At 34.9% G+C, this 20589-nt stretch overlaps 1 protein-coding gene across 1 annotated transcript in view; it reads right to left on the reverse strand.

Annotated features, from left to right (window-relative positions):
- Positions 1-7273: 7273 nt before the first annotated feature.
- Cylc2 (cylicin 2) overlaps positions 7274-20589 on the reverse strand; it is a 30376-nt gene continuing 17060 nt past the window's right edge. The window contains 1 exon segment of the mRNA XM_037202652.1: positions 7274-7438. The gene's annotated coding sequence lies outside the window, so the exon portion shown is untranslated.

The following is a 20589-nucleotide window of genomic DNA, read 5'->3' on the forward strand; positions in this document are numbered from 1 at the left end:
AGGTTCTTGATCACTCAAGCAGGTCTGGTGTAGGATACACCTTGAAGAGTGGGCCTAAAGTCTTATTTGGCATTGGTGCATGGAGCTTATGCCACCATTGCATTAGCATTGCAGCCAGGACACATTTCAGATCAAAGGGTTTATGGCTGGGTTAATATTTATATTTCTGCTTTGATGGCATGTGGCATATCTTTATGTACCAAAGAAACTACCCTCTAGGGGTGAAGGCTCTAAGAAGGCACCAGCTAGACTTTTTTATGTTCATTGAGTTATATAGATTTTGTCTTCAGCAGTGGGGCCTTGAAGTCAGTTTTTGGTCAGCAACCTATATATATAGTCTTGACAACAGCCTGGGGTGTTTGTGGGTTCCTATGGGATCTCTTCCCCCAAAACAATCAATTATATGTGAACCAGTCCAGGGACTGGAAGCATCATTTGGTGACAAGAGATGGCTTTTGAGGATCTGTCTTCCCTATTATTTGGCAATTTCGTTTACATTAATTTCATATATGTGTATAATTTTGGAAGCTTCTTCTGTTAGACTTCCATACCACCCCTCAAGTGGTTCTTAATTTTAGCTGTGTCTCTCTATATTTCCTCCCTCACTACCCTCTTTGCCCCTAATCCCACTCCATCTTCTCCATTCCAGGCCCCCATCCACTTACAAATATTTCCATTTCCTATGGAGATCTGTCAACACTAGTCCCTTACTCTATACCTAACCTCTGTGGTCATATCTTCTATGTTGCTTATCATTGACTAAACAGTAAATACAACATAAAAGTGAAATATGCTGTGGATATCGTTCTGTATAAACAAAATGCTGATTAGCCAGTAACCAGGCTGGAAGTATAGCCTAGACACGCAGAGAAGAAAATTGTGGGAACAGGAAGTCTGAAAGGAGACACTGCCAGCCACCACCATAACAAGCAAAATGTGAAGATGTAGGTTAGCCACAAGTTGTATGGCAAGGTATAGACTAATAGAAATGGGTTAATTTAAAATAGAACTAGATAGCAAGAAGCATGAACCATTGGGCCAAACAGTTTAAATAATACAAGTGTCTGTGTGTTTATTTTATAAGTGGACTACGGGACTGCTGGAGCTTGGCGGGAACTGAAGAGAAACACTCCAGCTACAAATTTTGCCCAATGGGTTGGCAAGAGTTTCCATCTAAAACCTGAGAAAAAAGATTCTAAAATGGAGCTAAAAACAGCTTCCTAGTTGTATCTCTCAAGTTAGTGGCAGCCTGCAGGTTTGACCTACCATGGCGGGTTCCTAGCATGCATGCTTGAGGTGCAGTATGGCTGGAATGAGGCGTCTACAAGCCGTACATTATTCATGGTAGATTTAGCCTTTGCTAGTACAAAAACAAAACACAACAAAACAAAACAAACAAACAAACAAACAAACAAAAACAAAAGGAGGTTTCTGAGCTTCAGGCTGTTTTGATAGAAGCATAGAACCTAGAACCACTGTTTCTGAGAGTTGATGGCTCAGAGCTGGTGGTAAACATACCACTGCCATGTTGGGAAGGTGATGTGGGTGGAGCCAGCAGCCACAGCACAGTTTTCAGTCTTAGAATGCTGCAGTTTAAAGCAATATGTTCACAATAAGACAGATTCAGATGGAATAGTTTACAATGTGTGTAAATTATACATAGGTTTGAAAGAGACAAAAAAGGTTATCTATACAGTTATATAAAGAAATACATAGTTTTAAAAAACAAAGTCTTTAAAGAGACAGTAAAATTAATATAAAAATAAAACACATAAAGATGAATATCACACAGAGAATCTGGATTATGCTGTTTTTGATATTATTAACTGCAGAAAGACATTTGATTGTAAGCTCTTGAGTTAAGCCAATATGTATATTTTAAAGGTACCTTGACTTCAAAATTTGGATGTAAGGATATGTTGACTTGGAAAGGAGGGTCCACAGAAATCAAGAGGCTATGGATTTACTCCAGATTAAGATACATCAGGTTTGACCATCCAAGACCCCCTGAAAGGTCTCCGATGACACCATGGCCCAAATGATCCAAAATCCAAAACAGTTTGAAGGCAACTGGCTCAGACAATACACCCTCACAGACTAATCCATAATTCTAAAATTTTCTTTGTGTCTCCATAAGATACAGCACCCCCCTCCAGCAGGAAGTGGTAAGAGAACCTATGCCCAAATTCCCAAATATAACAAGCTTTGGAGATGGAATTGGCTCACTCCTTCTCTAAACTCCAGCATATTCCTAAAATAAAAGGTTAAGAGATTCTTATGTACCATATCAGAAGAGCCCTCTGGTGTGGGACAGAGAAAAAAACCAACATTTTTATTTAAAACAGGTTGATTATAAATGCAATCTCTTTCTAAAGAAAAAAAGGGGATATGATATAGATAATGATAGGATGAAAGGGCAGATTATTGAACCTACTTTTAAAGAGCAACTTGTTTAAAAATGCTTTACATTGCCATGGATTTTAGTTTATTGATACAAGTTTAAACTTAATTTTGTTATACTGTATAGATATTTCTACTCTTTTTGAGGTATTATGTTTATGTAACTCATTTAGATTATAATGGATAATTAAGAAATACAGAGTAATAATTAGTCTTCTATGATAGTCAAACTTGTAGCATTTTAGTTCAGTTTTCTAGGTATACATAGATATATTTCAGATAGATAGGTAATCTTCAAAAAATTCAAAGACCTACAGAATATGACATATAAATGTTTTAAAAATTTAGACTTTCTGGACAGTGAGACATGTCTGCTCCTGGCAGCACCATTTTACTTCAGAGAGGAGGATGGGTATCGAAGAATCTCCATATGGAGTTTATCTTCACTTTGGCAAAAAGAGCCATTTGGGCAAGAAACTGTTCTTGCCTGGACTGCTTGATCGACTGGACATGCAGGAACCATAGGAAGGTGACCACTGAACTTTGCTTGGCAAAATGGTCCTTCAGGTGCCTGCTTCACAGAGGAAACTGCCAGACATTCTACAGGACACAGAGAAAAGTGACTGAGAGACTCTAGGTCTGTGGGCTGAAGACAGATGCCCCAACTTTACAAAAGAACTTTGGATGACTGTCCAGGCTGCCAGCTGTCTCTGTTTGCTCTTGCAAGACTCCCGAAAGTTGCTTGTGTCCTTCTACCATTTCTCAGGTAATATTATATCCTTCTGAGGTCTTTGATGTAGTTGAAGACTAGATAGTTATAATTTTCCTTAGTTGTGATAAAAGATAAGTTAGATATGAAACCTTAGACTCACTGCTTTTGTGCTAATATACTTTTTTTTTAACTGTAATTCTGTAGTGAAATTTGAGGTCTGTGGTGGTGATATCTTTAGCTGTTCTTGTAATATTCAGGATTGTTTTAGCTTTCCTAGTTTTGTTTGTTTCCACATGAAGCTGAAATTTGTCCTTTCAAGATCTGAGAAAAATCTATGAACATGGGTGATGTTTCCTTCTGATATCATTTTCTTTCTTCAGTGCCTTAAAGTTTTTACCCTGAAATATTTTTACTTTCATGGATCTAGTGGCCCTATGTTTTTCATTTGTTTGTTTGTTTTTTATTTAATTTGATGCTACTATGAATGTTTTGTTTCCCTGATTTCTTTATCAGTCCATTTGTCATTCGTATATAGGAAGGCTACAAATTTTGTGAATTAATTTTGTATACTGTTGCTTGGCTTACAGTGTTTATTATATGCAGGAGTGTCCTGGTGGAGTATTTGGGTAACTTATGTATGCTAACATATCATCTGAAAATAAAAATACTTTGACTTCTTCCCTTCATATTTGTTCTCTTAAAATCTCTTCTGGTTGTCTTACCATTTCGCTTAAGACTTAAGGTACTATATTGAACAGATATGGAGAGAGTGGACAACCTTAACTTTTTATAATTTTAGTGGAATATCTTTGAGTTTCTTCCATTTAAATTGATATTGTCTATAGTTTTGCTATGAATTTCCTTTATTATGTAGAGGTATTTTGCTTGTATTCCTAATCTCTCAGGACTTTTATCACAAAGGAGTGTTGGGAATTGTCAAAGGCCTTTTCTGCCTTTGACAAAAATCTAATGAGATAGCCTTTTGTCAGATAGGATATAGTGTGTTATTTAAATTTTTGTGTAACTTTTGATAATTGCTTTGTGTCTGATTACAAGATCAGTTTTGGAGAAAGATCCATGGGGTGCTGAGAATATGTTATATTCTTTTCTGTTTGGGTGAAATGTTCTGTAAATATATTTTAATTCCATGTAGTTAATGCCATCAGTTAGTTACCAAATTTATTTTTCCGTCTGGATGACCTATGCATTGTTAAGATCTGGGTACTGATGTCTCCCACTACAAGTGTATGAGGGTCAATATGTGATTTAAATTTTAGTAGTTTTACTTTTTAGAACTTTGGTACCCTTTTGTGCAGAGCACCAAATAGAGTGGACCAGAAAGCAAAGCCACCCTAGCACATAATAATCAAAATACTAAACACAGAGAACAAGAAAAGAGTATTAAAAGCTGCAGAGGAAAAAGATCACATAACATCTACAGGCAGTCCTATTAGAATAACAGCTGACTTCACTGTGGAGACTCTAAAACCCAGAAGGGACACCTGGAAGAAGTTCTACAAACTCAGAAAGAACACATCCCAGCCCAAACTACTATACTAGCAAAACTTTCAGTCAGAATAGATGGGAAAAATAAGACATTTCTAGCAGGAATCTTATTAATAAAAACAAACCTGAGGCCAGTTATTGGGGTGAATGCTGGAAGATCAGAGAAGCAGAACAAGCCACAGCTTCCTTATCTAACCATTTCCTCAGCTGATCCTGTTTCCTCATCCAGAATGAATCTCAGCTGAACTGTGCTGTTCAAAGCCTAAAAGCTTAACCAGCCAAATGCTTCTAGTTTCTGGTCTTCACGCCTTATATATCTTTCTGTTTTTGCCATCACTCCCTGGGATTAAAGGCTCACTTCTTGGGATTAAAGGCATGTGTCACCACGCCTGGCTGTTTCCAGTGTGGCCTTGAACTCACAGAGATCCCAGAGGGATTTCTACCTCTGGAATGCTAGGATTAAAGGTGTGAGTGCACCATTTTCTAGCCTTTGTATCTAGTGGCTGTTCTGTCTCTGACCCCAGATAAGTTTATTAGGGTGTACAATATTTTGGGGAAAACAATACCACCATAGACATTCCATGATAAAACAATTTAAGCAATATTTATAAATCCAGCCCTACAGAAGGTTCTAGAAGAAAAAAATCAGTCTAAAGAGGATAACCACATAACCATAACCCCGAAAATCATAAGGAATAAATCATTCAAAACCAGCAATGAGAAGAGGTGAAACACACACACACACACACACACCACCACCACCACCACCCCCACAACAACAACAACAACCACAACAATAAAATAAAAAGGAAACAACATTACTTACTGATAGTGCTGAACATCAACTGTCTCAATTCTCTAATGAAAAGGCACTGAATAACAGAATGGATGTTAAAACACTGTCCATCCTTCTGCAACCTAAGAAACACACCTCAACACCAAGGGTAGACATTATATCAGTGTAAAAGGGAAGGTTGTGTCAAGCAAATAGACCTAAGAAACAAGTTTATGTAGCCATTTTAATATGTGACAAAATAGACTTCAAACCAAAACTAATCAGAACAGATAGGGAAGGACACTATTCACTCATCAAAGGAAATATCAAACAAGAGGACATTGCAATTCTTAACAACTATGTACCAAACTGGTCATTGCAATTATTCCAGACCTAATTAGATAGATTTGTTAAGATTCAGGGTTCTGATACATTAGAAGAATAATAATGCTTTTCATACATTGCCAATTCGTTATTTTGAAGATGAGGGGATCTATATATTTCTCTAAAATAAGCCCACTTGAGCACTGAGGTACAGATTTATAAGCGGGCCTGGAAATTTAATATGCAACTAGCTATTGAAATAGGAGCAATGAAGCATATACAAGTGATTGACAGATTTAATGAAATACAATGATATTCTGTTCAAGCAAACAGCTGATAAAATACACAAGGGAAAAATATTGAAAGTTTATTTCAGAAAACGAAAAAGAAAAGGTAGAACTTTGCCTTATACCACACTCAAAAATCAACTTAATATGTATTAAAACTTAGACCTGAAAATATAAAACTCTTGGAGGGAAATACAGGAGATGATTTCTTAACATCCATGTAGGCAGGGAATGAATTCTTGGGTGTGCCACCAAAAGCAAAGAACAGGAAAATGTTATGTCACAGGTAAAAGGCATCCTTTCTAGGGAGGTTATGCAGAGTCTCATGGGCACTAAAAAAGTTTGTGAAGAAGAGAGACTTCATGTAAAATCTACTTTAAAAAAAATCAACAAAGAGGCAGGAACTTGAATATGATGGCTGTACATGTTTCCTTTCTTTTAGGGGTTTCAATTTCTAACCATATGCCCAACTCATCAATATCCATACATTAAATAATGCATTTTCCAATTTTCAATCATAAATCTGTGGCTATTTTAAAAAAGAAAACATATTTGATTCAGCAAAATATTTTGTTGAATAAACAAGAAAAAAGCAATATTATGCCAAGTTCAAAAAGCAACTTAGAATAGATTACAAAAGGTTTAAATTTATTTCAAAACTCAAAAATTATCCATTAAAGAATAAATTATAGTTTGATTTTATTGACTAATACAAATTTTAGGTATCTTGTAAGGTCTGAAGTACTGGAATATATTTATATTTTTAAAGACCAAATAACATTAAAGTAAACTGAGAGAATCTATAAATTTGTAATGAACCGAACATATAGCTTCCCAAAGAAGAAGCATATATGACCAATACATGTGTGTTATCTTCATAAGATCTGGGTACTGAAAAATTTCAAACCAAGGGAATTCTAGAGCATACTAACTTAAGTGTAAAAGCAGACACAAGTCAACCCAACATTACAAATATAAAGAGGTAAATTTGGAATTGTTTTTAAGGAATAATGATACCCGTTCATCTGCAAACGTGGAGGGCAAACTGAGTATCTCTTGCAATTCCTAACTGTACAATCGAGAACTCACTCTGTGTGAAAAGGAGATTTTGTGACAAAGGAGACCAGGTCCCTCTCTTCTACCATGATGTTGAGGAGGGAAAAAAAGAAGGAAACCCAGAGAAAAGAATGAAAATGCCTCTGCCCACAACAACCATATGCATGGTTGTAAATTAAATTGTAACTACAACATGTAGAAACATAGGCAGACTTATCCATAGAGAGATGTTTTTAATGGATATCCTCATCTGATGTTAAAATTCATTCATTTCAAAATTAGAGCTGCCTGGCAACTTCATGTACATGAAGATAATCAAGAGAATGGGATGTTACAGTCCTCCACAGTGGCGATATTGAACACATCTTCATGGTAGTCCTGGAATATAATCATACAAGAGCAACATCAAATGTCAGGCATAAGCCCAATATGACAAATGTGTCAGATGAAATGAATATCAATATGCACATGCTGGGAACTCAACTATCTGAAATTGATAATATATTACATTGATATCTATATTTATAGATAAAGATCTGTAAACAGAACCATCTCTACATCTCTATCATTTCTTGGTTTGACCTTGTATTGGGAAACATTAGCTGGAGTTAATCTCCTTATTTCCATTGTCTGGCTTCACATTCATTTGCAGTAACTATCTATTGGTATTTGTCATGCTAAACAAAACACTAAATTTGAATTTCAGGAGACCCAGGGAGACCATAATAAGATGTAAGGGAGATATTTTCTAACAGTGAAAAATATTTAAAATCAAAAGTGAGCTGTTCGGAAAGCTGAATTACTCTGCAACATCTAGCATGTTTACTGAGAGCCCCAGGAAAACTCAAGGGAAATGTGCTTGAGATGCTAGAGGTTAAACCTGGTTCAATAATTCTGTGATCCTACATACATCATTTAACTTTTAAATGTGTTCTGTATGAGCCTGGATCTTTCTATAAATAGTCATGACCCTATTTCCTTCTCTAATCAACAATAACACTTTATAGTGTTCCCATGTTGTTAATTTAGGTTCATTTAGCCCAAGGCTAAACTGCATCATTTCCTTAGCTGTTAACCAAATCATTTCTTTAGAAACTCTGAAACTGTTTTTCTATGATTCACCATAAAATTACCATGTGGTAATGATGGGAATTATTTCTTTTTTACACTCAATAACAAAAAAAACCCATAAAAAAGTTAGTATTTTGAGATCCATAACATTAATTCATGAAGTGATTCATCACCTGAAGATTTGCTACATTTTTAGCCTGAGGAAAAAAACTGGTGCATAGTTTTCATAGTCTATACCAGTGGCTCTTAACCTTCCTAATGCTGTGACCCTTTAGTACAGTTTTCATGTTGTGGTAATCCCTGATCATAAAATTATTTTATTGATACTTCATTACTGGAATTTTGATAGTTATGAATCATAACGTGAATATATGATATGCAGAATATCTGATTTGTGAAAAGGTCATCCAACTCCCAAATGGGTCACAATCCACAGGATGACAACCACTGGTCCATAACGAACATCACAACCTTTTAACACTACATGTTAAAAAACTAAAATACAAGAAGTTTCATTTTATTTTGAGTTATACTCCAGATTAAAAGAAAGATTTATGTTTGAGGGTTTTTAAAAGAGAAGCTGTGAACAATTATTAAGAGGGAAACATGACAGAAATTACAGGTTTTGAAACTGCATACACTGGCTGGATGGGGGTGGGGCACGCCTTTAATCTCAGCACTTGGGAGGCAGAGCCAGGTGAATCTCTGTGAGTTTGAGGCCAGCCTGGTCTACAGAGCGAGATCCAGGATAGCACCAAAGCTACACAGAGAAACCCTGTCTCAAACACACACACAGACAGACAGACACACACACAGACACACACACACACACACATACAAACTGCAAACACACACCACACACACACTGCAGTATTAGCTGTTTATCCCAAAGAAATAAGTACCAACTGTTTGAACAGCAAATTTAGACCAACTTTCAGTGTTAACCTATGCCAAATTGTGTAATTTGCATAAATATTATTCCAGCTATGGAAGCTGTAAATGGAAGTTAGGCTTGCTTAGAAGTCTTAGGTCTCTTTGGAGAGAGACCTACTGATACTCAAAAGACTACAATTATTCCACTCAATACATTTACTAATAAGTGACTTTTAAACAGCTATTAGGAAGGACTTAAAATATATGATCCAAAATACTGAGACATGTGTACAGAATCATTGATTGTATCCATTTTCCTCATTATCAGTAATTATTTCTTCCTATTTTTAAAGGAAATTCTCCAAGTTATATGAGTTATTACTCCATAATTTGATAAAGATATATGTTGAAAAACATTTGAGTAATCCTCCTCAACTTACTATTTAAAGATTTGACACTTCATGAAAATACTACACAGATGTAAAACTTGAACATAATTTGGGGATGTTTATGCATGTTAGGTTTATAACTCTCTGGAGGCAAACATTTTTGTTTGTTTGTTTGTAGCTCATAAACCCTGTAAAACTTAACTGCATAAACTCAGAGTAATGGCTTTAGATTCTTCCTGTCTCTTGTGAAATTGAGTCCTCTTGCTGCAACACTAATGGTCTTGGTCTTCTTAGCCATCATTCTCTGCCTCATTTTCCAAAGTTGGTCAGCTCCTCTTGGACTCAACTTTTGCCACTCTCCACCCTTCATCTGGTTTGAAGTACCATTACAGAATGACTGTCACTTCCTCTGAAACAGCTCAACTCCCCTAGCCTGAAACAGCAAAGCTCAGTGATAAACTGCTTAGCCATTAACCTTCTATCTTAGGAGTTAAATGTATTTGATGTATAACTACTTTGTGTACCCTTTTATTTGAAAAAAAAATACATCTAAACTCAAACAATGTTAAATCAAATCAAATGAGAAACACTTGCACAAACAGATGAATGCTGAATGAAATATGCTGTCCTCACAGTGCAAAACAAAATGTATAGAAAACCTAACCAATTAGTTCTATATATGTATAAGCTGGTAGTGTTGGTGTTAACTGAAAATCTAAATATATAGACACCAAGGAGATCATTCTGTGAAGAGGTAGAAAACACTACTGATTGGAAACAGACAGTCTCATAGCCACACTGTCATATTGAATGGTATCCTACTTTTTGATTAGTTTGTAATTCACTGAGAACTATTCTGTTATTGATGCCTCTATGAACAACATTCACAAATTGGAGCATCCATGATAGCAATTGCTTAGGAATGTAACATTATGCTCTGCATAGTGAGACGACAAATGAGCACTAGCTTCTAGTTTTTCAGGTTTGCTGATTTCTAAATTATATAGGTTGGTTCAATCACTCCAGAAGTCTGAGTTAACTTATGCTGGCTTTAAATTGCACTTGAACTTTGTGAATGCTTCTATGTCCCTCTGCTTCTGTCCAGATCCCTGCAGAAGACAGCATTCAATGCCGCTAGCCTTAAACTAAAAGCGTAGATTTAGAAAAAATGCCTTCATTGAAGAATATTACATAAAACATTATGTTGGAGAATGGATTTCTTTTCAAATTTCTTTTTTTTGTGTGTGTGGTAGTGATTATCTATGATTTTAGTTTTTCCAGGTGCTTGTTAGTTCACAAACCAACTATGTCTAAGTTATTATCTCTATTGGTAGCTTGTCTAAATATTCTCAATATTTCAATATTTAATGGATTAAATGGGTTTTTGAATTGTGTTTCATTACTAACTGAAATAGTTTATAATTATATTGTAAAATAGAACATACAGGGATAAAAATTCCAGGATTTAATTCTGCATATAAACACAAACTCCACATACATATAAGCACACACATTGCAGTATCATCTATTTTTCCAAGAGAAACAAGTATAAACTGCTCAAACAGCAAACTTTAGATGAGGTTTTAGTGTCATCATATATAAAATTAAATTGTTATAATTAATATTAATAATACTATAATTTATCCAGTGATCAATTACAAAACTGAAACAATATATTCAGAATAGAAGCTAGTTTTGCAATAAGTAGTGTTTGTTATTTGTAGCATCAATTTTAAAAGATATTAATAAAATCAAACCTGAGGCCAGTTATTGGGATGAACGCTGGAAAATCAGAGAAGCAGAACAAGCCATGACTTCCTCACCTTGGCGGTTTCTGAGCTGATCCTATTTCCTCAGACTGGAAGCCTCTGCGTCCTCATATCCAAATGGCTCTCAGCTGAACTGTGCTGCTCAAAACCTAAAAGCTTAACCAGCCAAATGCTTAACCAGCCAAATGCTTCTAGTTTCTGGTTCTCATGCCTTATATATCTTTATGCTTTCTACCATCACTCCCTGGAATTAAAGGCTCGCTTTCTGGGATTAAAGGCGTGAGTCACCATGCTTGGCTGTATCCTTGAACAGATGGATTTCTGCCTCTGGAATGCTAGGATTAAAGGCGTGTGCTACCATTGCCTATCCTACATATCGAGTGGCTTTTCTGTTCTCTGATCCCAGATGAGTTTATTAGGGTATACAATATTTTGGGGAACACAATACCACCACAGTTATTGTCATTGACTTTTATTATTCATGCTATTTATTTATTTTAACATGCAACTTCTAAAGGTTCCATGTTAAATTTTTTATTTTTATCAAATGTCTTCCAGTGAAATGAATCCATAGTATATTTAGTATTAAACATAAATTATAAAACCTAAAAATACAAGGTGACATAAATTAGTGGCTCTATTTCAAGCATAAAATATCGAACTGAAATTAATTACATATTTTTCTGCCCATCATTTCCAATTCATTGCTGTACTATATTTTTGCCAATGTGTCATCAATCTTAACAGAGATTGCATTGTTATTAACCACTGAAAGAGCAGGAAGAACCATAGTACCTTGAACTTTGAGATCTCTCTCTCTCTCTCTCTCTCTCTCTCTCTCTCTCTCACACACACACACACACACACACACACACACACCACACACACACACACACACACACACGGTCTGTTTACTCTGAGAAACTACATTTTACCTCTCCAAATTTAGAATTGTCTCAAGAAGGACAGTCATGAGTGCTTTGCTAGGGAAGCCATTTCAGAACACAATTGGGGAAGGCACGTCATTTCACATTCCCACAGAACTACATTAAACCCATCAACAACTTCAAAGAAGCAAGTTTAAGAAGTCTGTGTTCAGAGAGCATGAAAGTAAAGGTTTGTGTAGCTTCAGGTGACTCCGTGTTCTGAGTTCCTGATATTTGATTTTCTGGTTCCAGAATTTTGTGATGTCCAGCTATGTTTGCTTGCTAACATTCTGAGAGATTGCTCAAAGCTTTCTTTTAATAATCTAAGATATTTAGAATTTATGTTAGTATTACCAAATTTCATATGGCAAAGGTATGACTAAATTTCAACAATACAACAAAAAATGTTTTCACTGATCAAAAATTTACAAATGTAAAATTTAAAAGAATTTTAAGTTCATTAAGTTATTGCAAAATTTGTACAAATGATATCTATTTTGTTCCACTGAAATTCTATAAATGATTCACACCGAATATTGGAAATAAAACAGTATTTACCAAAAAATGAGTGGCTGCCTTTACTCTCTGGGAAATAAGGTAAAATATGAGACACACATTCGAATTACAATGAAATGATTTTTTTCTCTTCTGCCAGCTTCCAAACTTATGGAAGAATAAAATATGAAGGCAATTTTACCAGGTGAATTGGGAGAATTACGGGCTTCATATATCACAGTAGAAATTAGTGCTAATAGTATCTTCTGCTTCCCTTTCCTTCAGGTTCCTTTACTTTTCTGGCAGTATTATTAGAAGAAATGATTTTTTGGAGCATCTAGTCAAAAAGAAAACTATTTTAAATAAGCGTCAGTGTGGAAGGAGTAGACCAGGATAAAGAAAATACAATTGGAGAAGCGTCCTCAGTGCATATCTAAAGCCTTGTAGCACACATGTTTTGGATACAAGGGGAACTCTGCCACTTCTTCAAAACTGGAATCAGTGGGAGACCAAATGGGTTATCAGCAGTGTGAGGTTCTGACCCTAGTAGAGCCTATTCTGCAGATGAATGAGTAGTAAAGGTGATGTCATATCCAGGAAACATTGAGGAAAATTTTCTTAATTATTTAAAGTTGATACATTGTATGAATAAATAAATAAACCTTTACTTTATAGGCTCATGACTAGCATTGCATAATTATATGTCTGAAAAGTGGGAAAATGTAATCAATATAAATTAGTAATAACAAGTCTCCTCCTTTTTTTGTGGGGAGTGGGTAGGGAATAAAATCATTGCAAAAGGCAGCAAAGACATTCTATTTTCACATTAACCTTAATACTCACAGCACCCCTTTATACCCATTCAGGGTATATAGGGGTACCACTGTACCCCTATATTACCATCACTGTAATCACTAGCTCCTTCTACATGGCTAAATCCCAAGGCCACTGTAATCACTAGCTCCTTCTACATGGCTAAATCCCAAGGCATCTCTAGGAAAAATGACAGGCCCTCAAACTGCTACATCCACGGTATTTTTCAACATACACAGGCACAGAAGCTGATATTGAAGATTGGAACTTTTATTCTATTCTATCGTTTGACTCTGCACCACAGGAAGCACTCCCCAGGTCTCCACACCTTCTATTACTGAATGCTCTATGCTTTCTCATTTAGGATCTTAATAAACTGACTTCGGTTAAACATGATGTCAAAAACAAATTTTTTCCAGGCATTTATTTATATGTTAAAATCATAACTGTAAGACAGCTATGATTTCATTAAAGAAACGAGAAGAAAAATAATATTGGGAAATAAACTAGATTTTCTTTGTTTTTATCATTCACAACATTTTTCTTTATTTCATTTTGCATACTAACCACAGTTTCCCCCCCCTCCTCTCCTTTTGTTCCCTCCTTCCCCCCATTCATTCCCCCATTCCTCCTCTCTCCATTCAGATGCTGTTTAAGGTCTCCCTTTAGAATCCACGAAGCATGGCATATCAAGTTGCAGCAGGACCAATCTCCTCCCCCATGCATCAAGGTATGGCAGCATTATTCATAATAGCCAGAACCTGGAAACAACCTAGATGCCCCTCCACTGAAGAATGAATAAAGAAAATGTGTTACATTTACACAAATGTGGTACATTTACTACTACGCAGCAGTAAAAAAAATGATATCACGAAATTTGCAGGCAAATGGATGGAATAAGCTAGATTTCCATTCATCAAACTGTAATACTTACAAGGAGACTTTGCACACTTAACTACAGGGTCTGATCTACTCTCAACCATCACACTTAGTATGTGTTATGCTTGATCTGAGAATTTTTTGTTTTTATAAAGGACGTTGAACTCACAATAATTACTTACTTTCTAGAGAAATAAAGTCTCTTTTAATCTAATCCTCTTGGTGTGACTTATGGAAGTAATTTACACACCTACATTTATTTTTTTTAAAGGACCATTTTTGCTTGAGGGTATTATGGGTTGTTCTTCTTAAAAGATTTTTTTTTTAATTCTTAAAATATCTTAACATTACTTTGTCCTGCTTTGTACATAGTAAGTCTAAACTAAAGAGAAAATGAGAAGTCATTTTCACCATGAATAAGTGGCATGTTCCTCATATTCTCCTCTGTATCTAGGTACCAAATACTGGAAGTATTGTACACATTTTGTTAACATTTCTGGGTTGATGGTTTGAGGTTTTAATTTATTTAGATTAATAGTATTTTAGGATTTTTTCTTCTTTTTGTATTTTATTTTATTTATTAAAGTTTAATACATATTTTTATTGTGTTCCAATTTTTATACTTTGGTCATATTCATTCTTATCCCTTAACTCCTTCCAGATTCACTTTTTTTTTTTTTTTTTTTTTTTTTGGTTTTTTGAGACAGGGTTTTTCTGCGTAGCTTTGCGCCTTTCCTGGAGCTCACTTGGTAGCCCAGGCTGGCCTCGAACTCATAGAGATCTGCCTGGCTCTGCCTCCCGAGTGCTGGGATTAAAGGCGTGCGCCACCACCGCCCGGCTCCAGATTCACTTCTATTCCATATCCAACCAATTTTTTGTCCTAAGTGTTTTGTTTGTTTGTTTGTTTTGATTTTTTTCTCTTTCTTTCTTAAGACATTTTCTGTTCATTTTACATACCAACCACAGATTTCCCTGTCCTCCCTCCTCCCACCCTCCAGACCTCTCCCCAAAACCACACCCTCATTCCCACCTCCTCCACAGCAAGGTCTCCCATGAGGAGTCAGCAGAACCTGGTACACTCAGTTGAGGCAGATCAAAGCCCCCCCCCCGCCCCTCCCCCCCGCTCCCCCGGCACCAAAGCTGCACAAAGTGTCCCACCATAGGCGCTAGGCTCCAAAAAGCCAGGTCATGAACTAGGGATGAGTCACATTTCCACTGCCTGGGGGCCCCTAAACAGTTCAAGCTGAAGTTTTTTAAACCCATCAGTTAAAATACTGCTGTCTATATACTCCTTTGTATTTGCCATCTACTGAAGCATGTTCTATTATCAGGGACTATGCTTTTAAAGAATTTTCCCTCTCCCTCTCCTAGCAACTTTTAAATGCCATTGACTACCTAGGGGTGAGAAATAATCACTACCTCTCCCTTCTATGATGGGATGTTGTTTAGTTTGATCTTGCACAGTTCTTGGGCATGCTGTCAAAATAATCGTGTCTTTATATGAGCAACTTTGCTGTTAAGTCCAGAAATCAGTCTTTGCAGACAAAAGAACAGAGATACTACAGAGTAACCAACCATTTTCTGATCGGAATTAAGGCTACTTCTACAAAATGGAAACCTTATCTGGAACCACTATATAGGCTGTAGCTAAATTCATCCTAGGCTGTAGGAGATGAACTATTTTAGCATAGTAGATTTACAATGCACACACACAATTCTCATGTGTGCATCTGCTTAGTTAAGGAACTATTACTTTTCTTATTATGGACTAAACTGGAGCCACATACTTTTTCCCTGATTTTTTTTAATTCAAAAAGCTTGTTTTCACTGAAGATATATTTTATTTTTAAGTACATGTATGTACAAGTCTGTAGGTGCAGGTATGTGCACAAGTGTGTGAATGTCCTCAGAAACCGGAAGATGGTGTCATATCTCATGAAACTGGTTTTTTAGGAGTAAATCAAGTCCTTTGTAAGATAGTAAATGCTCTTAAATGCTGATTATCTCTCCAGCCTAGAATTCACAAATTTTTAATTCACTCTCTGGAAGCTACATGAAAGATGATAGCAAGCCTAAATTAAATCCTGCTCCTTGAACTATGTATAAATATCCAAGATGAGAGAAAGGAAAGCAAAATTACTTGACAGTGTAGACAAAGTACAACCAATTTGGAGATTTCAGTGTCTCTAAAGGGACAGTCTTAGCCAAAAGGTCAAACATCTAGATACACTCTTTTCAGCCTTAAAATTGTATTAGATGATTTCTTCTGATTAGAACTCAGAGACTATTCTATGACATATTTTATGTAAACAACAGCAACTGAGAAGCTTTTATCCCCACCTTGCTGTTAATGAGAAGTAAACTGCTCCTAATCAAGCAAGAAACGCAAGGTGTTTAAGACTGAAAACCAATGAGCCTACACACGTTATTTTGTGGCTAATGTCCAGATCATGTGGGATTTTGCTTCACTGTGTGGTGAGAGAGAAAATTAAAGAACTTTTAGAAGGAGACTCAACCAAGATTGGTCTGTGTTACAAGTGCAGGAGGTTACATCAACCAGACAACTGCTTGTGGTTGGATGAATTTTGATTTTTAATGAATGACTATTAGAATTAACTGTATCTTTTAGTGATTTTCCAAGTAATTATTTTCTTATATTTCATTATTTTATAGATTAATAAACAACTTTCAAGAATGTGCCTAATAGATTTCATTCTTAGAAGGTATGTGTTGGTGCAGAAGTACAGGGTTTGCATCTCATGATAATTTTAAATCACTTCAAAAGTATGCTGCTGTGCTTAAATACAAGTTTAGATGATTTTAGTTAGTGCTGACTTATTGCCCTCTAACATTACAATAGATGTTGCTTTTGATGTCAGCAGATTTTTATTCCTTTGAAGAAAAAATTTTGAGGTGCTTTTGTTATAGAGATGTGTATTCTTTCTGGAAGACTATAATATTGCATTTTTACCTAACCCTTAAAAACACTTCCCAAGATGCTTATTGAATACTGCAATTTTACTTCTGTGGAATAACAACAACAACAACAACAACAACAATAAAACCTGACACATTATGTGACTTGAAAGTGTTTCATTAAAAAAATAGTTAGCTCTATGTTCACAGCTGTTTGTACTTATGGACCCCCAAGTGGCCTCCTTTTATGAGGACAATTCCTTGTCTTTCTCATAGGAATTTTCTCCCATAAGAGACTCAACTAAATTTTGTTTTTATTTTTTCCTGTTTCCTTTTTCCTTTAGAATTCAATCATATTTATGTGAATCTCTTAATCTTAAAATTTCAAAGTATACAGTCTTAATCTTTTAAAACTTACCATATGGTGTCAACATATTCTCTGTCTGTGAATTATCTTGCCTTCTTGTTTGTACTGTTCACCCATATTCAATTTTTATTATATTTCATTTAATTAATGTTTTATTTTTTATTGTTGTTTTAAAGGCCATTGGGATCTTCCTCTATTCTATTATTCCAGCAGTTTAGTATGAGTATTCTATGATATATTTCATGATGATTCTATCAAATATCATCTCTAACATACTTAACTAACACTGGTATACTAGTGATTGTTGATATGTACCTTGCAAATAGTACTACAGCAGGATTGCACCAAATTACTTACTACCCAGCAACGTTCTTCTTCTGTTACCATCTTACTGATGTCAGACCTTTAAATTATCACCCTGATGTTTCTGAATTGATATCAGATTTTTAATTTACATCTCTCTGCTTAGAAAATTGAACTTTAAAAAAATTATTAGGCCCTCATGTCTTCATCTTCAAAAATGTGTGCATAATTATATTTCCTACTCTAATTTAGTTCTATAAGTTTACTATTTGTCTTTTTATTTTCACTTAAAATATCTTTATCTTTTGTGTCACATACAAATTTTTACTAATTTCCAAATAATTAGAATAATACTAACTTGTGCATTCTGTTGGTTTTTAATGCAATTATTTTGTAGATAAAGATTTTTTTCAATGCCTTGTTGGGAAATTATTAATGTCTGTGTAAGATCAGTTTTCACTAGTAGATTTTATATGTTGCAGAAAAATGGCTTGTATTTTTGTTGTGGAATATTCCTTTACCCTGTGTGAAGATGTGTCACTATGATCGGTTTAATTAAAGCTAAATGGTCATAGCTAGGCAGGCATTTTAAGCAGGATTTTAGGATAGAGAGAGCTCTGAGAAGAAGAAAGGCAGTATCACCAGCCAGATTTAAAGGGATCAAGACATGCTGGAGGAGAGGTAAAAGCCATGTGTCACACGGCAGCACACAGATGAATAGAAATTGGTTGATTTAAGTTATAAGAGCCACTGGGACAAGCCCAAGCTATAGGCCAAGTTTTCATTATTAATCAGTCTCTGTCTCATGATTTGTGGGCTGGTGGACCAAAAAAAAAAAAAAAAAAAAAAAAAAAAAAAAAGTCTGGTACATACTTTCTTAGCAGTTATATATTCATTCAGTAGAACAAAGAATTAACCAAGTTTTAGCATTTTTACTTATAGTTAATGCCCCCAGCTCCCCGAGAGAGGCACCTTTATGTTGCACATGTGAGATGACAGATTTCTCTTCTTTTATTTGTCAAGCTTGCGCTCAATAGTTAGTAACCTCTGGTAATATCAATCACATGGGATACTATAATCAGATTATTTTCCTGGTAAGCTGAAGAATATTGTTAGTGATGTACTTTTTATTTCAATGGTATCAGTTTCTAAATGAAAATAATCATTTAAATTTGTTTTAGAATATTGAGACCAATGAACAGTCATCTACTTTTTTTACAATCTGTTCTTATAGAATTGTTTAGTGAATGATGAATATTATTATGTAGTTTATTTATTGTTTAGTAGAATATATAATATTTATGCTAAATAAGATATTGGTGTGGTATGTCTCCCATTATGTTTTAATATTTGTTTACATCAAGTCACCAGGAATAATTTTATAAGCAAACAGTGTGCTAATGGGATTTTTCTATATTACTCTCAACCTGAGAGTTCTGTGTCCTAAATATTGGGAGAAGGAACAAATGCCCAGTGTAATTTTACTTAATATTAAAGATTATTAGTCATGAAAGCTTATCAGCTTTCCATACACAGCACTAGTACCCAGCAAGGTTTCCAGAAAAATTAAATAGATTGTAAAACCAGTCTCATTCCATTGGACCACATGGACTTTAATAACCATAAACATATAGTCGTGTCTTAATTTCAAGGAAGAGATTACTTACTTGGTATGTGCATCCTTGCTCTTAAGAAAAGTCTCTATTAATGTCAGTTCTACTCTCAGACTCAGGAATTAATATAAAAATACATCCAATTCTCTTTATTCATAGAAAACACCAGAAAATTTAACATCATCTATTTTAAAGAGAACAAAAACTCTCTGTTTCATAGAAACACACTCAATTTTTCAAATACTGTATGGACAATTAGTTTTAATGACAAATATATTTCAAATAAATAAAACTACATAAATTGTAGTTTTCATTACTTCTTAAGAAATAAAAAGATAACTCATGTTTGCAGCTACTTAGTAAATACTTTTTTAAATCATGAATTAAATTCAACTTTAAATTATATTTTATTTAGAATTATAAAATATTAGAAATATAAAAATCTAAGCATTATTTGTAGATCAGATATATATTTTCCAGATTGTGATTTCACTTACTATCATTAAACATTTTAACCTGTTAATATTTATACATTTTTCTTAATTGTAAATGTTGGTTTTTATTGAAGAAATTCATTTGTATTTTATTGTGATATAACACCCTAAAGTTCTGAAGTTCTTTTTAATATCTTCAAATGCATAATCTTCACACGGATAAGGTAAGCAAAATGAATAAAAGCCAGTTATTTAAGAAGAAAATCATGCCAATTAAAATATACTTGAAAGTAAAATTATGAATGGAAAATATTTCTGTTTTCATCTGGAGTTGGACAATTGTTGGAGGCCCCAAACTCAATTTTAACTTGTAATGATTTTAATGTTCTGTTTTAAGATAAGCTAAATTTCATTATCATACTTGAATGCATGTGACTAGGTTCAATTATTACATAAAGATAGAGACAGACAACACACTGGCACTTCAAGTTCAACAATTACAGAATCTGGTGATGTCACTGCTCTAAAGTATCAGGAACGCAGCAGTGTCTCAGGCAAAGGATGCTTTGGGGGAGTTGGTCCTATATAGTATGCTTAGTACTCATTGCTTGACAGTTGTCAGTGATCCTCATGAGCAGTGATATATTGATATGTCTCCTCATCATTCATTGAATTGACATT

This window comes from Peromyscus leucopus, chromosome 2, assembly GCF_004664715.2.
Source record: "Peromyscus leucopus breed LL Stock chromosome 2, UCI_PerLeu_2.1, whole genome shotgun sequence".
Taxonomy (NCBI): Eukaryota; Metazoa; Chordata; class Mammalia; order Rodentia; family Cricetidae; genus Peromyscus; species Peromyscus leucopus.